This window comes from Coregonus lavaretus (genome assembly GCF_964263955.1).
Source record: "Coregonus lavaretus genome assembly, chromosome: 34".
NCBI lineage: Eukaryota > Metazoa > Chordata > Actinopteri > Salmoniformes > Salmonidae > Coregonus > Coregonus lavaretus.
In genome coordinates this window covers 15,057,646-15,080,992 of record NC_140021.1, presented here as the reverse complement: position 1 = coordinate 15,080,992, position 23,347 = coordinate 15,057,646, and the positions used below count along the sequence as shown (strand labels likewise).

Sequence of the window (23,347 nt, the reverse complement as noted above, 5' to 3'; positions counted from 1 at the left end):
AGGCTATATACAGGGGGGTACCGGTGCAGAGTCAATGTGCGGGGGCATCGGCTAGTTGAGATAGTTGAGGTAATATGGTGGTCGCATAGGGCGGCGCACAATTGTCCCAGCGTCGTCCGGGTTTGGCCGGTGTATGCCGTCATTGTAAATAAGAATTTGTTCTTAACTGACTTGCCTAGTCAAATAAAGGTAAACAAAATTAAAATTAAAATAAAAATGTACATGTTGGTAGAGTTAAAGTGACTTTGCATAAATAATTAACAGAGTAGCATCAGCGTAAAAAGATGGGGTGGGGGTGGGGGGGGGCAGTGCAAGTAGTCCGGGTAGCCATGATTAGCTGTTCAGGAATCTTATGGCTTGGGGGTAGAAGCTGTTGAGAAGCCTTTTGGACCTAGACTTGGCGCTTCGGTACCGCTTGCCGTGCGGTAGCAGAGAGAACAGTCTATGACTAGGGTGGCTGGAGTCTTTGACAATTTTGAGGGCCTTCCTCTGACACCGCCTGGTATAGAGGTCCTGGATTGCAGGAAGCTTGGCCCCAGTGATGTACTGGGCCGTACGCACTACCCTCTGTAGTGCCTTGTGGTCGGAGGCCGAGCAGTTGCCATACAAGGCGGTGATGCAACCAGTTAGGATGCTCTCGATGGTGCAGCTGTAGAACTTTTTGAGGATCTGAGGACCCATGCCAAATCTTTTCAGTCTCCTGAGGGGGAATAGGCTTTGTCGTGCCCTCTTCACGACTGTCTTGGTGTGTTTGGACCATGATAGTTCATTGGTGATGTGGACACCAAGGAACTTGAAGCTCTCAACCTGTTCCACTACAGCCCCGTCGATGAGAATGGGGGCGTGCTCAGTCCTCCTTTTTTTCCTGTAGTCCACAATCATCTCCTTTTTCTTGGTCACGTTGAGGGAGAGGTTGTTATCCTGGCACCACACGGCCAGGTCTCTGACCTCCTCCCTATAGGCTGTCTCAGGCCTACCACTGTTGTGTCGTCGGCAAACTTAATGATGGTGTTGGAGTCGTGCCTGGCCATGCAGTCATGGGTGAACAGGGAGTACAGGAGGGGACTGAGCCCGCACCCCTGAGGGGCCCCCGTGTTGAGGATCAGTGTGGCAGATGTGTTGTTACCTACCCTTACCACCTGGGGATGGCCCGTCTGGAAGTCGAGGATCCAGTTGCAGAGGGAGGTGTTTAGTCCCAGGATCCTTAGTTTAACGATGAGCTTTGACGGCACTATGGTGTTGAACGCTGAGCTGTAGTCAATTAATAGCATTCTCATGTAGGTGTTCCTCTTGTCCAGGTGGGAAAGGGCAGTGTGGAGTGCAATAGAGATTGCATCATCTGTGGATCTGTTGGGTCGGTATGCAAATTGAAGTGGGTAGAGTTAAAGCTCCATGATCTCGCCATCACGGTTGACAACTCCATTGTGTCCTCCTCCCAGAGTGCAAAGAACCTTGGCGTGACCCTGGACAACACCCTGTCGTTCTCCGCTAACATCAAAGCGGTGACCCCATCCTGCAGGTTCATGCTCTACAACATTCGCAGAGTACGACCCTACCTTACACAGAAAGCGGCACAGGTCCTAATCCAGGCACTTGTCATCTCCCGTCTGGATTACTGCAACTCGCTGTTGGCTGGGCTCCCTGCCTGTGTCATTAAACCCCTAAAACTTATCCAGAACGCTGCAGCCCGTCTGGTGTTCAATCTTCCCAAGTTCTCTCATGTCACCCCGCTCCTCCGCACACTCCACTGGCTTCCAGTTGAAGCTCGCATCTACTACAAAACCATTGTGCTTGCCTACGGAGCTGTGAGGGGAACGGCACCTCCTTACCTTCAGGCTCTGATCAGACCCTACACCCAAACGAGGGCACTACGTTCATCCACCTCTGGCCTGCTAGCCCCCCTACCTCTATGGAAGCACAGTTCCCGCTCAGCCCAGTCAAAGCTATTCACTGCTCTGGCACCCCAATGGTGGAACAAGCTTCCCCACGACGCCAGGACAGCGGAGTCACTGACCACCTTCCGGAGACACTTGAAACCCTACCTCTTTAAGGAATACCTGGAATAGTCTAACAGTAATCCTTCTACACCCCCCCTCCCCCAGTGGTGGTTGTCCCACTGGCTATCCTAAGTTGAATGCACCAATTTGTAATTCGCTCTGGATAAGAGCGTCTGCTTAATGACATAAATGTAAATGTAAATGTCTAGGGTTTCTGGGATAATGGTGTTGATGTGAGCCATGACCAGCCTTTCAAAGCACTTCATGGCTACAGACGTCAGTGCTACGGGTCGGTAGTCATTTAGGCAGGTTATCTTAGTGTCCTTGGGCACGGGGACTATGGTGGTCTGCTTGAAACATGTTGGTATTACAGACTCAGTCAGGGACATGTTGAAAATGTCAGTGAAGACACTTGCCAGTTGGTCAGCACATGCTCGGAGTACACGTCCTGGTAATCCGTCTGGCCCTGCGGCCTTGTGAATGTTGACCTGCTTAAAAGTCTTACTCACATCGGCTACGGAGAGCGTGATCAAATTGTCATCCGGAACAGCTGGTGCTCTCATGCATGCTTCAGTGTTGCTTGCCTCGAAGCGAGCATAGAAGTGGTTTAGCTCGTCTGGTAGGCTTGTGTCACTGGGCAGCTCGCGGCTGTGCTTCCCTTTGTAGTCTGTAATAGATTTCAAGTCCTGCCACATCCGACGAGCATCAGAGCCAGTGTAGTACGATTCAATCTTAGTCCTGTATTGACTCTTTGCCTGTTTGATGGTTCGTCGGAGGGCATAGCGGGATTTCTTATAAGCATCCGGGTTAGAGTCCCGCTCCTTGAATGTAGCAGCTCTACCCTTTAGCTTTACATTTTTTACATTTAAGTCATTTATCAGACGCTCTTTTCCAGAGCGACTTACAGTTAGTGAGTGCATACATTTTTCATACTGGCCCCCCGTGGGAAACGAACCCACAACCCTGGCGTTGCAAGCGCCATGCTCTACCAACTGAGCTACAGTTAGCTCAGTGCGGATGTTGCCTGTAATCCATAGCTTCTGGTTGGGGTATGTACGTACGGTCACTGTGGGGACGACGTCATCGATGCACTTATTGATGAAGCCAGTGACTGATGTGGTGTACTCCTCAATGCTATCTGAAGAATCCCGGAACATGTTCCAGTCTGTGCTAGCAAAACAGTCCTGTAGCTTAGCATCTGCGTCATCTGACCACTTTTTTATTAACCGAGTCACTGGTGCTTCCTGCTTTAGTTTTTGCTTATAAGAAGGAATCAGGAGGATAGAGTTATGGTCAGATTTGCCAAATGGAGGGCGAGGGAGAGCTTTGTATGCGTCTCTGTGTGTGGAGTAAAGGTGGTCTAGAGTTATTTTTCCTCTGGTTGCACATTTAACATGCTGGTAGAACTGAGGTGGAACGGATTTAAGTTTCCCTGCATTAAAGTCCCCGGCCACTAGGAGCGCTGCCTCTGGATGAGCGTTTTCCTGTTTAGTTATGGCCTTATACAGCTCATTGAGTGCAATCTTAATGCCAGCATTGGTTTATGGTGGTAAATAGACAGCTATGAAAAATATAGATGAAAACTCTCTTGGTAAATAGTGTGGTCTACAGCTTATCATAAGATACTCTACCTCAGGCAAGCAAAACCTCGAGACTTCCTTAGTATTTGATTTTGTGCACCAGCTGTTGTTTACAAATATACACAGACCGCCACCCCTTGTCTTACCGGAGTCAGCTGTTCTATCCTGCCGATGTAGCGTATATCCCGTCAGCTGTATGTTCTCCATGTCGTCGTTCAGCCACGACTCGGTGAAACATAAGATATTACAGTTTTTAATGTCCCGTTGGTAGGATAACCGTAATATTAGGTCATCTAATTTATTTTCAAATGATTGAACATTGGCTAATAGGATTGATGGAAGAGGCAGTTTACTCGCTCGCTGTCAGATCCTTACAAGGCACCCCGACCTACGTCCACGATATCTCCGTCTCTTTCTCCTGTGAATGACAGGGATTTGGGCCTTGTCGGGTGTCTGTAGGATATCCTTCGCGTCCGACTCGTTGAAGAAAAAATCTTCGTCCAATACGAGGTGAGTAATCGCTGTCCTGATATCCAGAAGCTCTTTTCGGTTATAAGAGATGATGGCAGAAACATTATGTACAGAATAAATTACAAATAACGCAAAAAAACACACATAATAGTTCAATTGGTTAGAGGGCTGTAAAACGGCAGCCATCTTCTCCGGCGCCATCAAACGACCCCAAGCGGATGCCTGCCAGTAATTAAAATTAATGAACTTGTCCGGCATGAAGCTAAAACCAATTACCTGAGCACACACTTGCTTGTCAACAAAGTGGCGTTTGGTTGGGAGAGGAATGGGCAGCTTGCCCCACCGTTGGCCCCCGCTGGAGACCCAGTAGGATGATGGATGTTGGGTTGTATGTGTGTGTGCGTGCCCTGTGTGTGTTTGTGTGTGAGTGAGTAAGATGGATATAGGGTTTTACAACAGAGACTTGTTTTTAATGAGTTCCAACAGCATACTGTCAGCTCATTATTATAAAAAGTGGGAAAGAGATAATCAGGGATAATAAAATATAATAATATCCAAGGAATGACGATGATTATTATTGGTTAGGGGGCTAGTTATTGGTATTATCCTTATTGTTGTTGGTGTTGTTGGTGTTGTTGTTGGTGTTGTTGTGGTTAATCTTTTAGATTTTGTATTTCCCAATGGGTAGAACAGACAATACAGTAAACGTGATATTTTACATGTAAAAAGGCCTTAGAAGGACCATGTTGCAGTACATTTACTATGAAAAGAGGATTTTCCACGATGACTGCATAGAAGCCTGTGGCTGTGGGTGATCTAGGAAGAAAAGTAACATAAGCCATTCCATTTCTTTCTTCTCTGTGGCACATAGACAGTTAAAGTATCCATCAGTCCGCACTGTGAAAAACTCTGCAGATTTCTGTAATTTTTCTGTGCCTCAGCAGAGCCCCAAAACACACATAAATCTAGATTTGTAAAACTCCATAGAAACAGAGGCAGTGTAACGGGAAGCCTAATCTTGAATTGCTGTGCACACCTGCTCAGAGACCATCACAGTTCACACACACACACACCATCCACACTCTCCATCTGTTTGTGTGTGTGAATGCATTCTAGCCTCTGTGTGTGTGTGTTTCGTCCTGTTGGAGGTGTGTCACCTGATGATACTGAGGACACAGGGCTATGAGTGTGTGTAGCTGACACAATAACACCCAGTGACAGAAGAAGACAGGGCTGTGAGGAGAGGCCAGGGAAGGATCAGAAACACAATCCGGTGTTGAGAGAAACAAATTGCCTTGTGGTGAGTTAGGAGGGGAGATGAAGGGAGAATATCATTGTGTCCTTGTTACACTAGGAAAACAAAACATTCACTGTAGGAGATTAGTTTCAAGCCTCGCTGGAATGCACACGAGATAGAGACTTTGATTATACTACCCATTGCTGTTATACTGTACCTAAATAATATTGGGACATTATGAATAGTTCAAGTTTCTTATCATATTGGTTTTTGGATAGTAGGTCTAAGTAATTACAAAAAACTAAAGCCCCTGTCACCAATACTATTAGTGGTCCCAAATGTTGGTCATATTTTGTACCCATTGCTGTGGATTATTGTTCCCATCACATGGGATAGTGATGTAGATAATTGCTCCCTACATCTTCAGGCCATTGTCGTTTGTGACATTAATTAATTCTGTGTAATTTAAAAGGCTGTCTGTGGACGGGGGACCACGCCTCCTCTGCCCTTCGCTTCATGATTGAATTTCACAAAGTTCATCTCTGCCGCTCTTAACTTTCCCACTCCACTTCACATCCAAGGGAGAGTGAGAGGGAACAAAATCTCCTCAAAAACTCAAAGTATTAGTCTTATTCTGGTTACTATCCATCACGGTGGAAGCAGGGGAGGACAGTGAGGGATCTAGGCGGCCAGAGTATAGGTAGAGTAAGATGACCCTATGGACCTAGCACCCCATGTCATTATCTCTCTCTGTCTGTCCATTCTTTCTGGGGCTGCTTGGCTGCAGGAGGCCACAGCTCCACTCCATCAAGTTGTAGAAGCCATGACAAAAGACAGAGGGCACACTTACAGGCAATGCATACACGCAAGTGCATGTACACACAAATGCAAACACACACACACACACACACACACACAAACACACACACACAAACACACAGACATACAAACACACACACAGACATACAAACATACACACACACATACACTCACACATACACGTGTGCGCATAGATAGACACACACACTACATCAGACCAAGCCAATGCCCTAGACAGACCTGAAGATGAGTTAAAGATGGATTGGACAAAGAGGGTGTCATGAAAGAGACAGGGAGCTATAGGATAGCTATAGAGTTCCCAGCGTAAATCCACTACAGAATAGATTTACCAAACCACAGTTCTGCAGACAATCCACCATGTTGGCATGGAATGCTCAATGAGAAAACATTCTAATTAGCATTCTAGAATGGCATATTTGGTGCCAATATGGCGGCCATTAGAAATCTAAATCTCACCCAGATTTTGCTAAGCTCTGTATACAGGTGAAGTCGGAAGTTTACATACACTTAGGTTGGAGTCATTAAAACTCGTTTTTCAACCACTCCACAAATGTCTTGTTAACAAACTATAGTTTTGGCAAGTCGGTTAGGACATCTACTTTGTGCATGACACAAGTAATTTTTCCAACAATTGTTTACAGACAGATTATTTCACTTATAATTCACTGTATCACAATTTCAGTGGGTCAGAAGTTTACATACGCTAAGTTGACTGTGCCTTTAAGCAGCTTGGAAAATTCCAGGAAATAATGTCATGGCTTTAGAAGCTTCTGATAGGCTAATTGCCATCATTTGAGTCAATTGGAGGTATACCTGTGGATGTATTTCAAGGCCTACCTTCAAACTCAGTGCCTCTTTGCTTGACATCATGGGAAAATCAAAAGAAATCAGCCAAGACCTCAGAAAAAAGATTGTAGACCTCCACAAGTCTGGTTCATCCTTGGGAGCAATTTCCAAACGCCTGAAGGTACCACGTTCATCTGTACAAACAATAGTAGGCAAGTATAAACACCATGGGACCATGCATCCGTCATACCGCTCAGGAAGGAGACGCGTTCTGTCTCCTAGAGATGAATGTACTTTGGTGCGAAAAGTGCAAATCAATCCCAGAACAACAGCAAAGGACCTTGTGAAGATGCTGGAGGAAACAGGTACAAAAGTATCTATATCCACAGTAAAACGAGTCCTATATCGACATAACCTGAAAGGCCGCTCAGCAAGGAAGAAGCCACTGCTCCAAAACCGCCATAAAAAAGCCAGACTACGGTTTGCAACTGCACATGGGGACAAAGATCTTACTTTTTGGAGAAATGTCCTCTGGTCTGATGAAACAAACATGTAACTGTTTGGCCATAATGACCATCGTTATGTTTGGAGGAAAAAAGGGAAGGCTTGCAAGCCGAAGAACACCATCCCAACCGTGAAGCACGGGGGTGGCAGCATCATGCTGTGGGGGTGCTTTGCTGCAGGAGGGACTGGTGCACTTCACAAAATAGATGGCATCATGAGGAAGGACAATTATGTGGATATATTGAAGCAACATCTCAAGACATCAGTCAGGAAGTTAAAGCTTGGTCGCAAATGGGTCTTCCAAATGGACAATGACCCCAAGCATACTTCCAAAGTTGTGGCAAAATGGCTTAAGGACAACAAAGTCAAGGTATTGGAGTGGCCATCACAAAGCCCTGACCTCAATCCTATAGAAAATGTGTGGGCAGAACTGAAAAAGTGTGTGCGAGCAAGGAGGCCTACAAACCTGACTCAGTTACACCAGCTCTGTCAGGAGGAATGGGCCAAAATGTAAAGGCAATGCTACCAAATACTAATTGAGTGTATGTAAACTTCTGACCCACTGGGAATGTGATGAAATAAATAAAAGCTGAAATAAATCATTCTCTCTACCATTATTCTGACATTTCACATTTTTCAAATAAAGTGATGATCCTAACTGACCTAAGACAGGGAATTTTTACTTGGATTAAATGTCAGGAATTGTGAAAAACTGAGTTTAAATGTATTTAGCTAAGGTGTATGTAAACTTCCGACTTCAACTGTATCTACGGTTCAGGTGTGTTCTGTTATACACCTGGGAGACATTGGGTCTATGGGGTTCTTTCATTTCCCCTCACTGTGTCTTCCACAGCAGAAATACTTCATGGAGAACCTTGACATTTATGACATTGTTGTTCCAATCCTTCTTCCCCTGGACCGTGGCAGTTACCGTTACAGAGGACATTCTGGATCTCAGATGCTACAGGGACCTCTCCCTCGCCACCGCAGGGGCAAGGCAAGGCTGGGTAAGCCTGAGAAATCAGCTGCCCTTGGCCCCAGTGCAGTGTGGGATGGCTCATTGGGCCCACGCAGGTACAGTAGCAGGGTGAAAGATGACTGCAGAGATTCACAGTTGGTCAGCACTCCTCCCTCCATCCCTCCGTTGTTCATTCCTCTCCTCCTGACCCTCGGGCCTCTCTTTTTCTCCTCCTTCACCCCATCCTCACCCCCTCTCCATCACCCTTTTTCCCAATCCAATCTGACCCACGGTCCATATGTACACAATCATCAAAAGCATGCATACACCCCATCCCCGAAGACAGTTTTTTTAAGGTGATTGAGTCATTGTTGCAGCTGCTGTAAACTTGATACGTGTGTGTGTGTGTGCTTGTTTGTTTTTAGGGTTCCCAGAGTCCGTCCAGTCCTGAGCTGACCAGCGGCTGTGTAACAGTAGTCGTTTGACAGATGGACTGTTTGCAGTTGGAGAGCGATTTGGGAGATATATAGAGGTTGGGGAGGCAGAGGTACAGCTCACGAACATGTGCACATTCACACACGCACACACGCACACACACACACACACACACACACACACACACACACACCTTTCACAACGGTAAACACAGTTGGGCCAGGTGAAGGGATAGATGGATGGAGAGAGGGAGAGAAGAGAGGAAGGGGACTCATGCCTAGCCTAGATTTTTGTTGTGTTGCTTGGCAACTCCAGTTCATTAGACTGACTCTGGCACCCAGTTAATATGTATACTGTTTAAGGAGACACACACGCGCACACACACACAACACACACCAGAGAGGTCTGGGGGACACTTGAATACCAGTGTGTGTGTGATTGCTCCCGTCTCCATGCCCGTTCCATGCCCTGAAGCACTAACAGCCATCCATCAGCGGCCCCATTTAGCTGGGGACTCAGTTAAGACCCACCATTGTCTGGTTAAAGAATCTCACTTAAAGCCGAGGTAAAGAACCCTTTCAGGAGGGGGTTTTAGGAGTTCTCCGGCTGGAGAGGGTTTTTGTTGGAGTTTAGGCTAGATCCAGACTGAGGCAGAATCAAACAGTAGGTGATATGCTACACATTGGGGGTTATAGCAGTGAGTTACTACCTCCATGTGCTTTAAACCTTGTGAAAGGTGAAATATAAATTCAAATCATTGTTCGTTCTACGTTATAGTGCTGATGATGTTGAGTAAGTAAGATTTTCTTAGAAACACTTTGACAGCTAGTGAGTAATGTGTAGAACTAGATGTCACAGTGGCATTTGTAGGATCAAGCAGTGGTTGTGATCCCCCATGTGTTCTGTCTGCTCTTTATCCAGTCCTTCCCTGGCATTGAGGCACAAACGCGTCATATATCTTGTAGGACTTATACTCTGTGCCTTTTCTCAGCCCTGTAAATATGCTAACGTTCTCTGACCACTGGCATTTTGTGTTGGTCGGCATTCTGTGCGAGAGAGAGAGAGAGAGAGAGAGAGAGAGAGAGAGAGAGAGAGAGAGAGAGAGAGAGAGAGAGAGAGAGAGAGAGAGAATTCAAAAACAAATCCAATTTTGATAAACTCCCACATCTATTGGGTGAAATACCACAGTGTGCAATCACAGCAGCAAGATTTGTGACCTGTTGCCACAAGAAAAAGGCAACCAGTGAAGAACAAACACCATTGTAAACACAACCTATATTTATGTTTATTTATTTTCCCTTTTGTACTTTAACTATTTTCACATATATAGTGTATATAGCCATAATATGGCATTTGAAATGTCTCTATTCCTTTTGAACTGTTGTGAGTGTAATGTTTACTGTTCATTTTGTATTGATTATTTCACTTTTGTTTATTAAATATTTCACTTTCTTTGGCAATTTTAACATATGTTTCCCATACCAATAAAGCCCTTTCAATTGGAGAGAGAGAGAGAGAGAGAGAGTGTCACGGTGCTGTGTATGGGTGTGGTGTGGAATCAGGCGCAGGCAGCAGAGGGTAAGTCCAACAAGACTTTACTGTGCACGAAAAGTAATCCAAAACAGCCCGGAGGCAAAAGACGCACACAGGCGTAAATACAAGCGCACACACAGGTGCGTAAATCTCTCCTCACAACACAAGGAGGAAGCTCAGGAAAATAGCGTACCGACACGGGTAGCGCAACCACGACACGAACAATCACACACAACACAAACCTAACAACAAGGAAACTAAATAGGGTGCTAAATGAGACCTAACACAAAACAGGTGTGACTAACAGACAAAACCAAACAAACACGAAACATCGAGCGGTAGCAGCTAGAACTCCGGAGACGACGACCGGCGAAACCTGCCCGAACAAGGAGGAGGAGCCGCCTCGGCCGAAACCGTGACAGAGAGAGAGAGAGAGAGAGAGAGAGAGAGAGAGAGAGAGAGAGAGAGAGAGAGAGAGAAATACCACTTGAAATGTAAATCTCAGCTTTACTTTATCCTCTATTGGGGGCGGTTTGCATTTTTATATGAAATGTTCCTGATTTGAATGTAGATGTGTGGGTACAGAGAGCCTATCATACTGTATCTGTATTCACCCAGGCCAGTACATGAAGAGGCAGAGATCTATTTAACAGTCTATGTTTGACTTGTATAAATGCATCTTTCAAAGCAGCAGACGTCGCCTCTCTGACATAGTGTCAAAACAGGATGAATGTCACTCACATTGGCCGTGTGTGTGCACAGCTTGACACACGTTAATTTGGCTGCAGGGATAAACATTACAAGTAAGGTATTGAATTGAAGATGTCACACTCAAGGCATGTGCATGTATATGAAGGTGTGGATGTGAGTTAAGATTTGAAATGGACCAATGACTTTTGACAGAGTTTTGTATTGGTATTTCCTATTCACGAGGAAGCTGCTGTTTCTCTGAAAGACCTATTAAAAACATTGTGCTGTTCGCATCTGACCTGAATACAATCCAAACAATAGGCTATCTGTCAAAAGTAGGAGCTGTTTTCGTAGAACTGTTGTTTCACTTAAGTCTACCTGGTGCACAAAGTGTCTCTCGATAAACAGTTGGACTTGGATGGTAAATCTAGAAAGTGTAGAGACTAGTTGTGAAATAAAAAACGTTTTCAGACAGTTAGCCTAATAGTCAACAAATTTTGGATAAACCAACACTCTTTCAAAATATTAAAGGGCAATTCTGCCACTTTCAACCTCATCCATCTCCAGCATCAAACCAGCCTCTTATGTGAAAACAGCATTTCTATGATCTGTGGTTATAAAGATAAGAAGTCTGTGACATCACATAGAGTAGTTTTAAACCTTTTTTTAACTGTGATTTTCAAAACCACAGCAAGTTGATGATGTCATCCAGTAGAACATTTTAACTTTATATATTTTTTCTACAAAACGTAGATATGTGCCGTTTTCACATGTAGACGCAATTGTGTTGGAGATAATGAAAATGAGTTTGAAAAGTGGTGGAATTGCCCTTTAATGTGAAACAAACATAAAACCTAAATGCATAAAAGTGTCTCCTAGAAAATGCACTTTGTATAGTCCCCCCAAAACATTGGGATCTCATGGGTCAATGTTCCCTTATTGTATCCGTCTACAGTACGTAATCTACCTGCAGGACGGCTGTGCGCCGCTGCCTGCCACGTCTTCCAGAATCATGCTAGAATCATGGCCAATTCATCCACTGTGTGAATGAACGGACGCGGCAATGTGGGGGCGCACTCTTCCTTCAGTTCCTTTTAAAATCCTGCGAACCCGATGTCTATCACAGAGCGCTTGCATTGCACGCAGCAACTCACAGAGCCGCGCACTCTGCAAAGCTCTGCCTGATTTCCCTTCATGCTACAGTTATAACAAAGTTGTAAGAGTTTGCGTCTCTTGGCTTGCGTGCATGTCTCGTGACCGAGGCTATTGTCTGTGAGGTGGATCGGAGCGCGGCAGAGCAGTGCAGTGTAGTGTCCAGTTACAAACAGTGCGCTGTGCTGCTGCGAGGAGGCACCGTGACAGAAATATACCACTCTAGAGAGACCGCAGAGAGAGAGAGAGAGAGAGAGAGAGAGAGAGAGAGAGAGAGAGAGAGAGAGAGAGAGAGAGATGCACAGCAATCAGAGACTGGCTCGGAGTTACTGGACTTTTTTTTTATAGGAGAACGCAAACTGGGATTACTCCACCTTTACCGTTTATTTTCCTGAGCTACAACAACACTCACCTTCTTCAGACTGGTTGAGACTTGCAGCTTTTCTCCTGCTAGATGAATAGGAGTAGTTGGAGACTTCACTAGGTGAGTGGTTTACAAATCTTGGCATTTGAAATGCTTTACCATGCCGATCTTTTCTTCTTTCCAAATTAGACCTTTCACTGGACATGCTGAACTGGTTAATTTGCCGTTTTGCAGTCTTAATACTGTAATCTCTGGAGTAGATTTTATTACTGGAGAAATATTTAACGTTTCCACCTGCTCTTTTCTATTGCTGTGCACAATTCACGACTTCATAGGCTACAATAAATACGTATAATACATATAATAATCACAATAATGTTGTCCGTATGATATTATTCACATAATAATATGAAAAGCCCGGTGTAGAAGTTTATCTAAAAGGTTTTAGTACCGCTTGGCGGTGCTAACGCTGTTCTTATTCACTCATCTCACACGCACTTAATACAATTACTCGCCTCTGCGCAATGTAGATAAATTGCATTTTCACATATTAATTTTAATAACAAAATGTCCACTGGTGGTGATAGCTCGTTCCTCGTGGTGTGCAAACACCGTATTTTGTTCTGTGTAATTACAGACGGAGGCTACTGGTCACGTTCTATACTTACATTGTCAGTCTAACTCTGAAACCATTAACTTCTTATAATATCTGTTTGTCTCCTGGTCCCATTGCATGTGTACAAAACAACAGTCAAGTAATTAAGCTTTAATTGAAGCACAGTAAGTCATTATTACTTTTGGAGTGAAATATGGTTGGATATCTTGCGAATTATTCTAATTGACTTTGGGAACAAGCTATTGCTATCATGTTGGACAAGGTTTACAAATTGAACAGATGTAACTTTGTATTTTGTTATGGAACCCCCTTATATCACTTTATTTTTGTTGACTACTTGACAGTTATTTTAAATTCTTCCATATCCATTCTGTTGACTTGGGATGCATCAGGATTGGCACTTGCTGTGTGGGCAACATTTGCCTTGGCACTCCTCAATAAGAGTAGGCTACAGTACACTGCCATCCATTCTAATTCAACACCACAGATTATGTCTTGTCAGCCCATTACATATACTAACCTTTAGTTAGTATGAAGGACATTCATATTGAGACTGGGCTTGTTTACAGTAGGCCTGTAGTGCCAAATGTGAGACTTCATAAGAAAACAAAGACAAGGAGATACAATGCCTTTTTTCAAGAAAAACTATTTACTCCAACACATTGTCTTTCGAAGCAGGCCAATGGTGGGACATTTAAAGGGTTTGAGGTAACAGTATGCATGTAACCTGTTCAGTGTGTGTGAAACGTCAGAAACCTAACTGTCTAGCTCTCGGCATTGGCTCCTAATTGGCCATCCCTACATGTGAGTTATGATTCATCTTGATTGTCTATTTCCATATGCTAAGAGGGTCTATAAAATGCATCCCAATTGTGGTTAATTTCAAAGGGGTTACGGTAACAGTGTGTGTGACTATGTGAGTTCACAGCACCTCAGAAACCTAACTGTCTAGCTCCCGGCATCGGCTCCTAATGGGCCTCCATGCCTACATGTGAGTTCTGATGAATCCTGAATGTCTCTTTCCATCATACTGAGTGGGTTATGATGATGAGGTATCCACTGTGGGTTAATACCTTACTCACAGATGTATTTTCTGAGTGCATTCAGACACCCTCAGGCCCTCAGAGAATATGAATGTGGCTGTAAAAATCTAAACTAAAAAAAGATCCCTTTATATCACAACAGAGAATATGCTGTTTTTATATAACAACTCAACAATATGTCTTAATGCCATTTCCATTCTTTGACACAATGATGGATGCTTCAAAGATGTATTAATGTGTTTTTTGGCTTGAAGGAAGTGGCTCTGATGAACACAGCATTACTGTAATCTCAGAGCCTCTCCTCACTGTGATGCTGTGCACGCGGTGCTGTCTCATACTGTGCGCCCGCGACAAACAGTGACCCCATCCAGATGGTTGAATTACTCTGAGAGTTTTGGCAGAGAGAGTTCCTAGAGTTCACCCCTCAGAAAGGCCTGCTCGGCTCGGACTGCTAAAATCCCTGAAGACATGAGATAAAGTGAGAGAGAGAGGGAGCGAGAAGGGAGGAAGGAGAGTGGAGGGGGGAGACTGGGAAGAGAGAGGGTTGGGGAAAATTGCTGAATCGAGAAATGATCTGATGGGATGCCTCTCGGCAAAGTTACTGGGTTTATATTACAGCTGAGTTTCAACAAGGGAAACTGGACAGAGAAAAAAACCAATATATGCTCAAAAACATCCCTCCTCCCTGCTCCTTCCTTTCCCCTCCCAAGCTTCATAACAAAGATAACCACCAGTGTGAACTGTACTTACAGATAAGTACAGAGCAGCTGAGAAAGCATCTCTCTCAGCGCTTTCTTTCTCTCTCTCTCTCTCTCTCTCTCTCTCTCTCTCTCTCTCTCTCTCTCTCTCTCTCTCTCTCTCTCTCTTTTTTCGTTGTTTGGTGTGAATAGCAGCATATGATTAGCTGGTGTGATTGATATTTGCGCTGTGCTGGTAATTTGCCCGCTCACTGACACGGAACACCAGCACAAACATAGCAATTAGTCCCTGTTCAGAGAATTCTGGAATGAAAGTGACCTCATGGACCTCTGCGTTCTGTGTGGTCACTATGGAGACAGATTGAGTGACAGCACCATTGTTGACCGGCTTTGTGATTGGGCATCTCTTTGGGGAAGGGACTTGGGAGCATGGGGCGGAATGCTGTTTAGGATTAAAAGAGACATTGTCATGCGCGTGTAAGCTAAACAGCCATTACCCTCAGTCCCTCAGTGCTCTTAAAAATGCTTTAGTCACTCATTCAACTGACACGGGCTAGAGGGCCACTGAAAGAGACTGGCCTTACAGAGAAAAACCTCACATAAAGATAATAGATCAGCTTGTATTCATTGGTTTGAAATGGGATTTTAATCCGACGTAAATTCTCTCAGGCATTGATTTACTGCTGGTTGAAGCAAACATTATATCCCAAATAAAAAACACATATCCTCCCTGTCCCCCCAACCCTCTAGTGCTCTGTTCTATTATGTCCCCCATTTTAGTTTAAATATAGATCCACTTAGTCACTATCTCTTCTTTTCCCTGTCCGGTAGCCTCTTCTGGTTTAAGTAGAGGTCCTTCTGTAGGCTGATAACCAGTATACACACACTGGAGTATCAAAGAGCCGCCCGGCTGACGGTTTATTACCTTGGCACAGACAGCCTGCCCCTAGGGATCCTGCCCCTAGGGATCACCTTTGTGGATCAGGGTAGAAGTTGCTCGTAGGCACAGATTGAGCATCAGTTTTCCCACTCCCACCCCCACCCCACCCCACCCCACCCCCAAAACCTAACCTTAACCATTTGTCAGAGAGACGGGTGTAAGGCTGGCATGACCTAACCTGGTAAAGCACTATAATTTATATTGTATTTGTCCCAGAACATTTCTGTCAAAATAAGAAGCATGATTATTTTTCTCCTCTTCTCTGTTCATCGCCTATGTTTATTTATCTGTTTATCGAGATGGGCACGTTGCCATGTCTACCCCAGGGGTTCGGGGAAGTGATTGCTGTTTCCGCGGGATACAATGAGAAATGGAAATGTTGACAATATGATAAAACTTGATCATCTGTCGCTGGCTCACTGTTTAAAGGCCAGCGTTGTTAGGGTGACTGTGTTACCATAGCTACTGGAGAAGAATGCAACATGTTGTTTGCTGAGTGCTTCTATTGTTGAGATCCTGTCTAAATAACATATTGCGTAAACGTGTTTGTTTTGATCAGCATTTGCATCAGCCGTCAACACTATAAACGTCTATTGTTGTTATACGGTGACTTGCGAAAGTATTCACCCCCCTTGGCATTTTTCCTATTTTGTTACCTTACAACCTGGAATTAAAATGGCTTTTTTGGGGGGTTTGTATCATTTGATTTACACCACATGCCTACCACTTTGAAGATGCAAAATATTTTTTTATTGAGCTGCATAACTATTCACCCCCCCAAAGTCAATACTTTGTAGAGCCACCTTTTGCAGCAATTACAGCTGCAAGTCTCTTGGGGTATGTCTCTATAAGCTTGGCACATCTAACCACTGGGATTTTTGCCCATTCTTCAAGGCAAAACTGCTCCAGTTCCTTCAAGTTGGATGGGTTCCGCTGGTGTACAGCAATCTTTAAGTCATACCACAGATTCTCAAATGGATTGAGGTTTGGGCTTTGACTAGGCCATTCCAAGACATTTAAATGTTTCCCCTTAAACCACTCAAATGTTGCTTTAGCAGTATGCTTAGGGTCATTGTCCTGCTGGAAGGTGAACCTCCGTCCCAGTCTCAAATCTCTGGAAGAGTGAAACAGGTTTCCCTCAATAATTTCCCTGTATTTAGTGCCATCCATCATTCCTTCAATTCTGTTTCCCAGTCCCTGATGATGAAAAACATCCCCACAGCATGATGCTGCCACCACCATGGATGGTGTTCTCTGGGTGATGAGAGGTGTTGGGTTTGCGCCAGACATAGCGTGTTCCTTGATTGCCAAAAAGCTCAATTTAAGTGTCATCTGACCAGAGTACCTTCTTCCAAATGTTCGGGGAGTCTCCCGCATGCCTTTTGGCGAACACCAAACGTGTTTGCTTATTTTTTTCTTAAAGCAATGGCTTTTTTCTGGCCACTCTTCCGTAAAGCCCAGCTCTGTGGAGTGTACGGCTTAAAGTGGTCCTATGGACAGATACTCCAATCTCCGCTGTGGAGCTTTGCAGCTCCTTCAGGGTTATCTTTGGTGTCTTTGTTGCCTCTCTGATTAATGCCCTCCTTGCCTGGTCCGTGAGTTTTGGTGGGCGGACCTCTCTTAGCAGGTTTGTTGTGGTGCCATATTCTTTCCATTTTTTAATAATGGATTTAATTGTGCTCCGTGGGATGTTCAAAGTTTCGTATATATTTTTTGATAACCCAACCCTGATCTGTACTTCTCCACAACTTTGTCCCTGACCTGTTTGGAGAGCTCCTTGGTCTTCATGGTGACGCTTGCTTGGTGGTGCCCCTTGCTTAGTGGTGTTGCAGACTCTGGGGCCTTTCAGAACAGGTGTATATATACTGAGAACATGTGACAGATCATGTGACACTTGCGCACAGGTGGACTTTATTTAACTAATTATGTGACTTCTGAAGGTAATTGGTTGCACCAGATGTTATTTAGGGGCTTCATAGCAAAGGGGGTGAATACATATGCACGCACCACTTTTCCGTTATTTATTTTTTAGAATTTTCTGAAACAAGTTATTTTTTTCATTCCACTTCACCAATTTGGACTATTACATGAAATCCAAATAAAAATCCATTTAAATTACAGGTTGTAATGCAACAAAATAGGAAAAACACCAAGGGGGATGAATACTTTTTCAAGGCACTGTATGCAAGGCACACCATGTGGTTGATTCAAGTCAAGGTCTGACACATAATTATCCTGAGACAAGTTCTACTTAACGAACATCAGCAGCTTATCTGTGAATAGTGCAAGCTATTTAGTGAGATTGTATTCTAAACTCAGCAAAAAAAGAAATGTCCTCTCACTGTCAACTACGTTTATTTTCAGCAAAATTAACATGTGTAAATATTTGTATTAACATAACCAGATTCAACAACTGAGACATAAACTGAACAAGTTCCACAGACATGTGAACAAAGGGGGGGTGAAAATCAAAAGTAACAGTCAGTATCTGGTGTGGCCACCAGCTGCATTAAATACATGCAGTTCAGTGCATCTCCTCCTCATGGACTGCACCAGATTTGCCAGCTCTTTTATTTATTATTATTATTTATATTTTTTATTTTTTAGGGGGTAGATCAGCTTTAATATTTCAGACAGATTGTAACTTCCATCAATGTAATTGTCTGCATAACTTCCAATCCCCCATATGTTTTTTTTTATCTCGCAAATATATACAGTGGGGAAAAAATGTATTTAGTCAGCCACAATTGTGCATGTTCTCCCACTTAAAAAGATGAGAGAGGCCTGTAATTTTCATCATAGGTACACGTCAACTATGACAGACTAAATGAGAATTTTTTTCCCAGAAAATAACATTGTAGGATTTTTAATGAATTTATTTGCAAATTATGGTGGAAAATAATGATTTGGTCAATAACAGAAGTTTCTCAATACTTTGTTATATACCCTTTGTTGGCAATGACACAGGTCAAACGTTTTCTGTAAGTCTTCACAAGGTTTTCACACACTGTTCCTGGTATTTTGGCCCATTCCTCCATGCAGATCTCCTCTAGAGCAGTGATGTTTTGGGGCTGTCGCTGGGCAACACGGACTTTCAACTCCCTCCAAAGATTTTCTATGGGGTTGAGATCTGGAGACTGGCTAGGCCACTCCAGGACCTTGAAATGCTTCTTACGAAGCCGCTCCTTCGTTGCCCGGGTGGTGTGTTTGGGATCATTGTCATGCTGAAAGACCCAGCCACGTTTCATCTTCAATGCCCTTGCTGATGGAAGGAGGTTTTCACTCAAAATCTCACGATACATGGCCCCATTCATTCTTTCCTTTACACGGATCAGTCGTCCTGGTCCCTTTGCAGAAAAACAGCCCCAAAGCATGATGTTTCCACCCCCATGCTTCACAGTAGGTATGGTGTTCTTTGGATGCAACTCAGCATTCTTTGTCCTCCAAACACGACGAGTTGAGTTTTTACCAAAAAGTTATATTTTGGTTTCATCTGACCATATGACATTCTCCCAATCCTCTTCTGGATCATCCAAATGCACTCTAGCAAACTTCAGACGGGCCTGGACATGCGCTGGCTTGAGCAGGGCGACCTTGCGTGCGCTGCAGGATTTTAATCCATGACGGCGTAGTGTGTTACTAATGGTTTTCTTTGAGACTGTGGTCCCAGCTCTCTTCAGGTCATTGACCAGGTCCTGCCGTGTAGTTCTGGGCTGACCCCTCACCTTCCTCATGATCATTGATGCCCCATGAGGTGAGATCTTGCATGGAGCCCCAGACCGAGGGTGATTGACCGTCATCTTGAATTTCTTCCATTTTCTAATAATTGCGCTAACAGTTGTTGCCTTCTCACCAAGCTCCGTGCCTATTGTCCTGTAGCCCATCCCAGCCTTGTGCAGGTCAATTTTATCCCTGATGTCCTTACACAGCTCTCTGGTCTTGGCCATTGTGGAGAGGTTGGAGTCTGTTTGATTGAGTGTGTGGACAGGTGTGTTTTATACAGGTAAAGAGTTCAAACAGGTGCAGTTAATACAGATAATGAGTGGAGAACAGGAGTGCTTCTTAAAGAAAAACTAATAGGTCTGTAAGAGCTGGAATTCTTACTGGTTGGTAGGTGATCAAATACTTATGTCATGCAATATAATGCAAATTAATTACTTTAAAATCATACAATGTGATTTACTGTATTTTTGTTTTAGATTTCGTCTCTCACTGTTGAAGTGTATCTATGATAAATATTACAGACCTCTACATGCTTTGTAAGTAGGAAAACCTGCAAAATCGGCAGTGTATCAAATACTTGTTCTCCCCACTGTATATATATATATATATATATATATATATATACACACACATACACATATACACACATACACATATACACATACATACACACACATAAATATATATACATACATACATATATACATACATCCATACACACACACATATCCTTTTTAAGATTATATTTCCCTTCATTACTTTCCAACCCCACCACCCCTTCCCCAATTGGAGTAAACTAGTGAACAACAACGCTTAGGCCTCTACTTCCAGCCCATACATACTATATACATTTTATGGACACAGTAAATTCTACAATAATAATATTTTGTTGTTTTTACTCCTGAACTTCCTCCGATCATTTTCATGATGTCCATCTGGTTTGCTTCTATATGCCATATTTTTCTAACTGTGCTCTTTCACAAAAGCTCTCAACCTATAACCTATATACTTATTATGGACACAGTATGCTTTACATTAGTTATCTTGTTGTTATTAGTTGTTGTTAGTTGTTATTAGTCCCATCCTTCAACTCCATTCAATACCTCCCATCTATCTCTTAACACCATCCATATTGGATTTCTATTTGCCATATATTTTTCAACTGTACTGTGTTGTTTTACAAGTTCTGAACCTTTCTATTCTCATTGTTTCTACAGATCATAAATTGAAAATAATAATTTTTGCTAAAAGTATTATTATATTATCGGTCACCCAGTAGTGCTATCTGCAGGGTTAGCTCCAGGTAAATATTGCAATCCTTTAGCCATTCCTGGACCTGTGTCCAAAAACAAGCTACAAATGGACAGTACCAAAACAAATGATCTAATGATTCTGTCTCTTCGCAGCAAAATCTGCAGAGCTGGGAAGATTGTATCCCCCATATAAATAACATTATATTGGTCACAATAATAATAATAATAATATAATAATAATAATTTAAATTGAAAAATTCTAAGTTTTGAATCCAGCGTCGTTTTGCGTATCAATTCATTTTTTATTTTATTTTATTTAACTAGGCAAGTCAGTTAAGAACAAATTCTTATTTACAATGACGGCCTACACCGGCCAAACCCGGACGACGCTGGGTCAATTGTGCGCCGCCCTATGGGACTCCCAATCACGGCCGGTTGTGATACAGCCTGGAATCGAACCAGGGGATCTTTAGTGACGCCTCACGCACTGAGATGCAGTGCCTTAGACCGCTGCGCCACTCGGTAGCCCAATTCATAAACACTATGCCATGGAATCGGTACGTCAAAAATCTCTTTCCAACTATTTTTCAATCTATATGGGATGGCTGTCAATCCTTTGGTCCTTAAATGAAACTGGTATACTTTTTTATTTATCACAATTTTCTTTAACCAATTATATTCTTTAATGCAAGGCCGACAGACAAGTTCCTTACTTTTTCCCCCTTCCACTTTCCTTTTCAATTTTTGCGGTAATGCTGCAATTATTTGGTTTTAATTTTGGGTAGAGCAGACATTTCCATATGTTTTTGTTAGCTGCATGTGCAACATAACTCCACCAGTCCTACCGATAATATCATTTACGAAGATTATACCTTTTAAAAAAAATAAGTTTTTTATCAATTAGTATATTTGAGTTTAACCACAATATTTGTTGCATTATTTGTTCTGTCGTTTCTGGAGGATTCAATTGAAATTGCAACCAACTTTCTATGGCTTGTTTTAGAAATAGTGATATTTGGGAGATTATTTCCTTTTCAAATAACTTAAAGTGAAAGGTTGTAATCTGAATAAAGGGGGAAATAAAGGCCATTCTTGAACATTGGGTGAGACAATCTTACTAATTTTCTAGAGAACCAGTTCGGATTTAAGTATAACTTTTGTATGACTGAAGCTTTTAGTGATAGGTCTAATGCTTTAATATTTAATCATTTCTGTCCTCCGAATTCATATGCATTATATAAATAGGCCCATTTAATTTTGTCTGGCTTGCCATTCCAAATAAAATGGAATATTTTTTTCTCATATAATTTAAAAAACTGTTCGCTAGGTGTAGGCAAGACCATAAGCAAATAGGTAAACTGGGATAATACTAAAGAGTTAATCAGGGTGATTTTTCCACAAATTGACAGGTATTTACCTTTCCATGGTAGCAAGATCTTATCTATTTTTGCTAACTTTCTATTAAAATGTATTGGAGTGAGATCATTTATTTCATTTGGGATATGTATTCCGAGTATATCCACATCACCATCAGACCATTTTATTGGTAAACTACATGGTAATTAAAAATTGTATTTTTTAGTGATCCAATACGTAATATAGTACATTTATCATAATTTGGTTGTAATCCAGAGAGGTTAGAAAATGTATCTAGATCCTCTATGAGGCTGTGGAGGGATTCAAGTTGTGGATTTAAAAGAAAACATGAATCATCAGTGTACAATGACACCTTTATTTTTAATCGTACTTTATCAAATGCCTTTTCGAAGTCTGCTATGAATATTCGATTTGCCAGTTCTTGCTGTAAGATGTTACCCCACTCTTCCACCAAGGCACCTGCAAGTTCCCAGACATTTCTGGGGGGAATGGCCCTAGCCCTCACCCTCCAATCCAACAGGTCCCAGTCGTGCTCAATGGGATTGAGATCCGGGCTCTTCGCTGGCCATGGCAGAACACTAACATTCCTGTGTTGCAGGAAATCACGCACAGAACGAGCAGTATGGCTGGTGGCATTGTCATGCTGGAGGGTCATGTTAGGATGAGCCTGCAGGAGGGGTACCACATGAGGGAGGAGGATGTCTTCCCTGTAACGCACAGCGTTGAGATTGCCTGCAATGACAACAAGCTCAGTCCGATGATGCTTTGACACACCACCCCAGAACATGACGGAACCTCCACCTCCAAATCGATCCCGCTCCAGAGTACAGGCCTCGGTATAACGCTCATTCGACGATAAATGCGACTTGTCAGTGAAGAGCACTTTTTGCCAGTCCTGTCTGGTCCAGCGACGGTGGGTTTGTGCCCATAGGCGACATTGTTGCTGGTGATGTCTGGTGAGGACCTGCCTTACAACATGCCTACAAGCCCTCAGTCCAGCCTCTCTCAGTCTATTGCGGACAGTCTGGGCACTGATGGAGGGATTGTGCGATCCTGGTGTAACTCGGGCAGTTGTTGTTGCCATCCTGTACCTGTCCCGCAGGTGTGATGTTCGGATGTACCGATCCTATGCAGGTGTTGTTACACGTGG

General features: G+C 43.2%; 1 protein-coding gene across 3 annotated transcripts in view; it reads left to right on the top strand.

Moving 5' to 3' along the window:
* Window positions 1–12,153: 12,153 nt before the first annotated feature.
* Window positions 12,154–23,347, top strand: part of sema5a (sema domain, seven thrombospondin repeats (type 1 and type 1-like), transmembrane domain (TM) and short cytoplasmic domain, (semaphorin) 5A) — a 192,829-nt gene continuing 181,635 nt past the window's right edge. The window contains exon 1 of one of the 3 annotated variants that reach the window (XM_084152038.1): window positions 12,154–12,667. The gene's annotated coding sequence lies outside the window, so the exon portion shown is untranslated. The remainder of the gene's footprint in view (window positions 12,668–23,347) is intronic. The other 2 variants (XM_084152039.1, XM_084152040.1) reach the window with 2 other exon arrangements.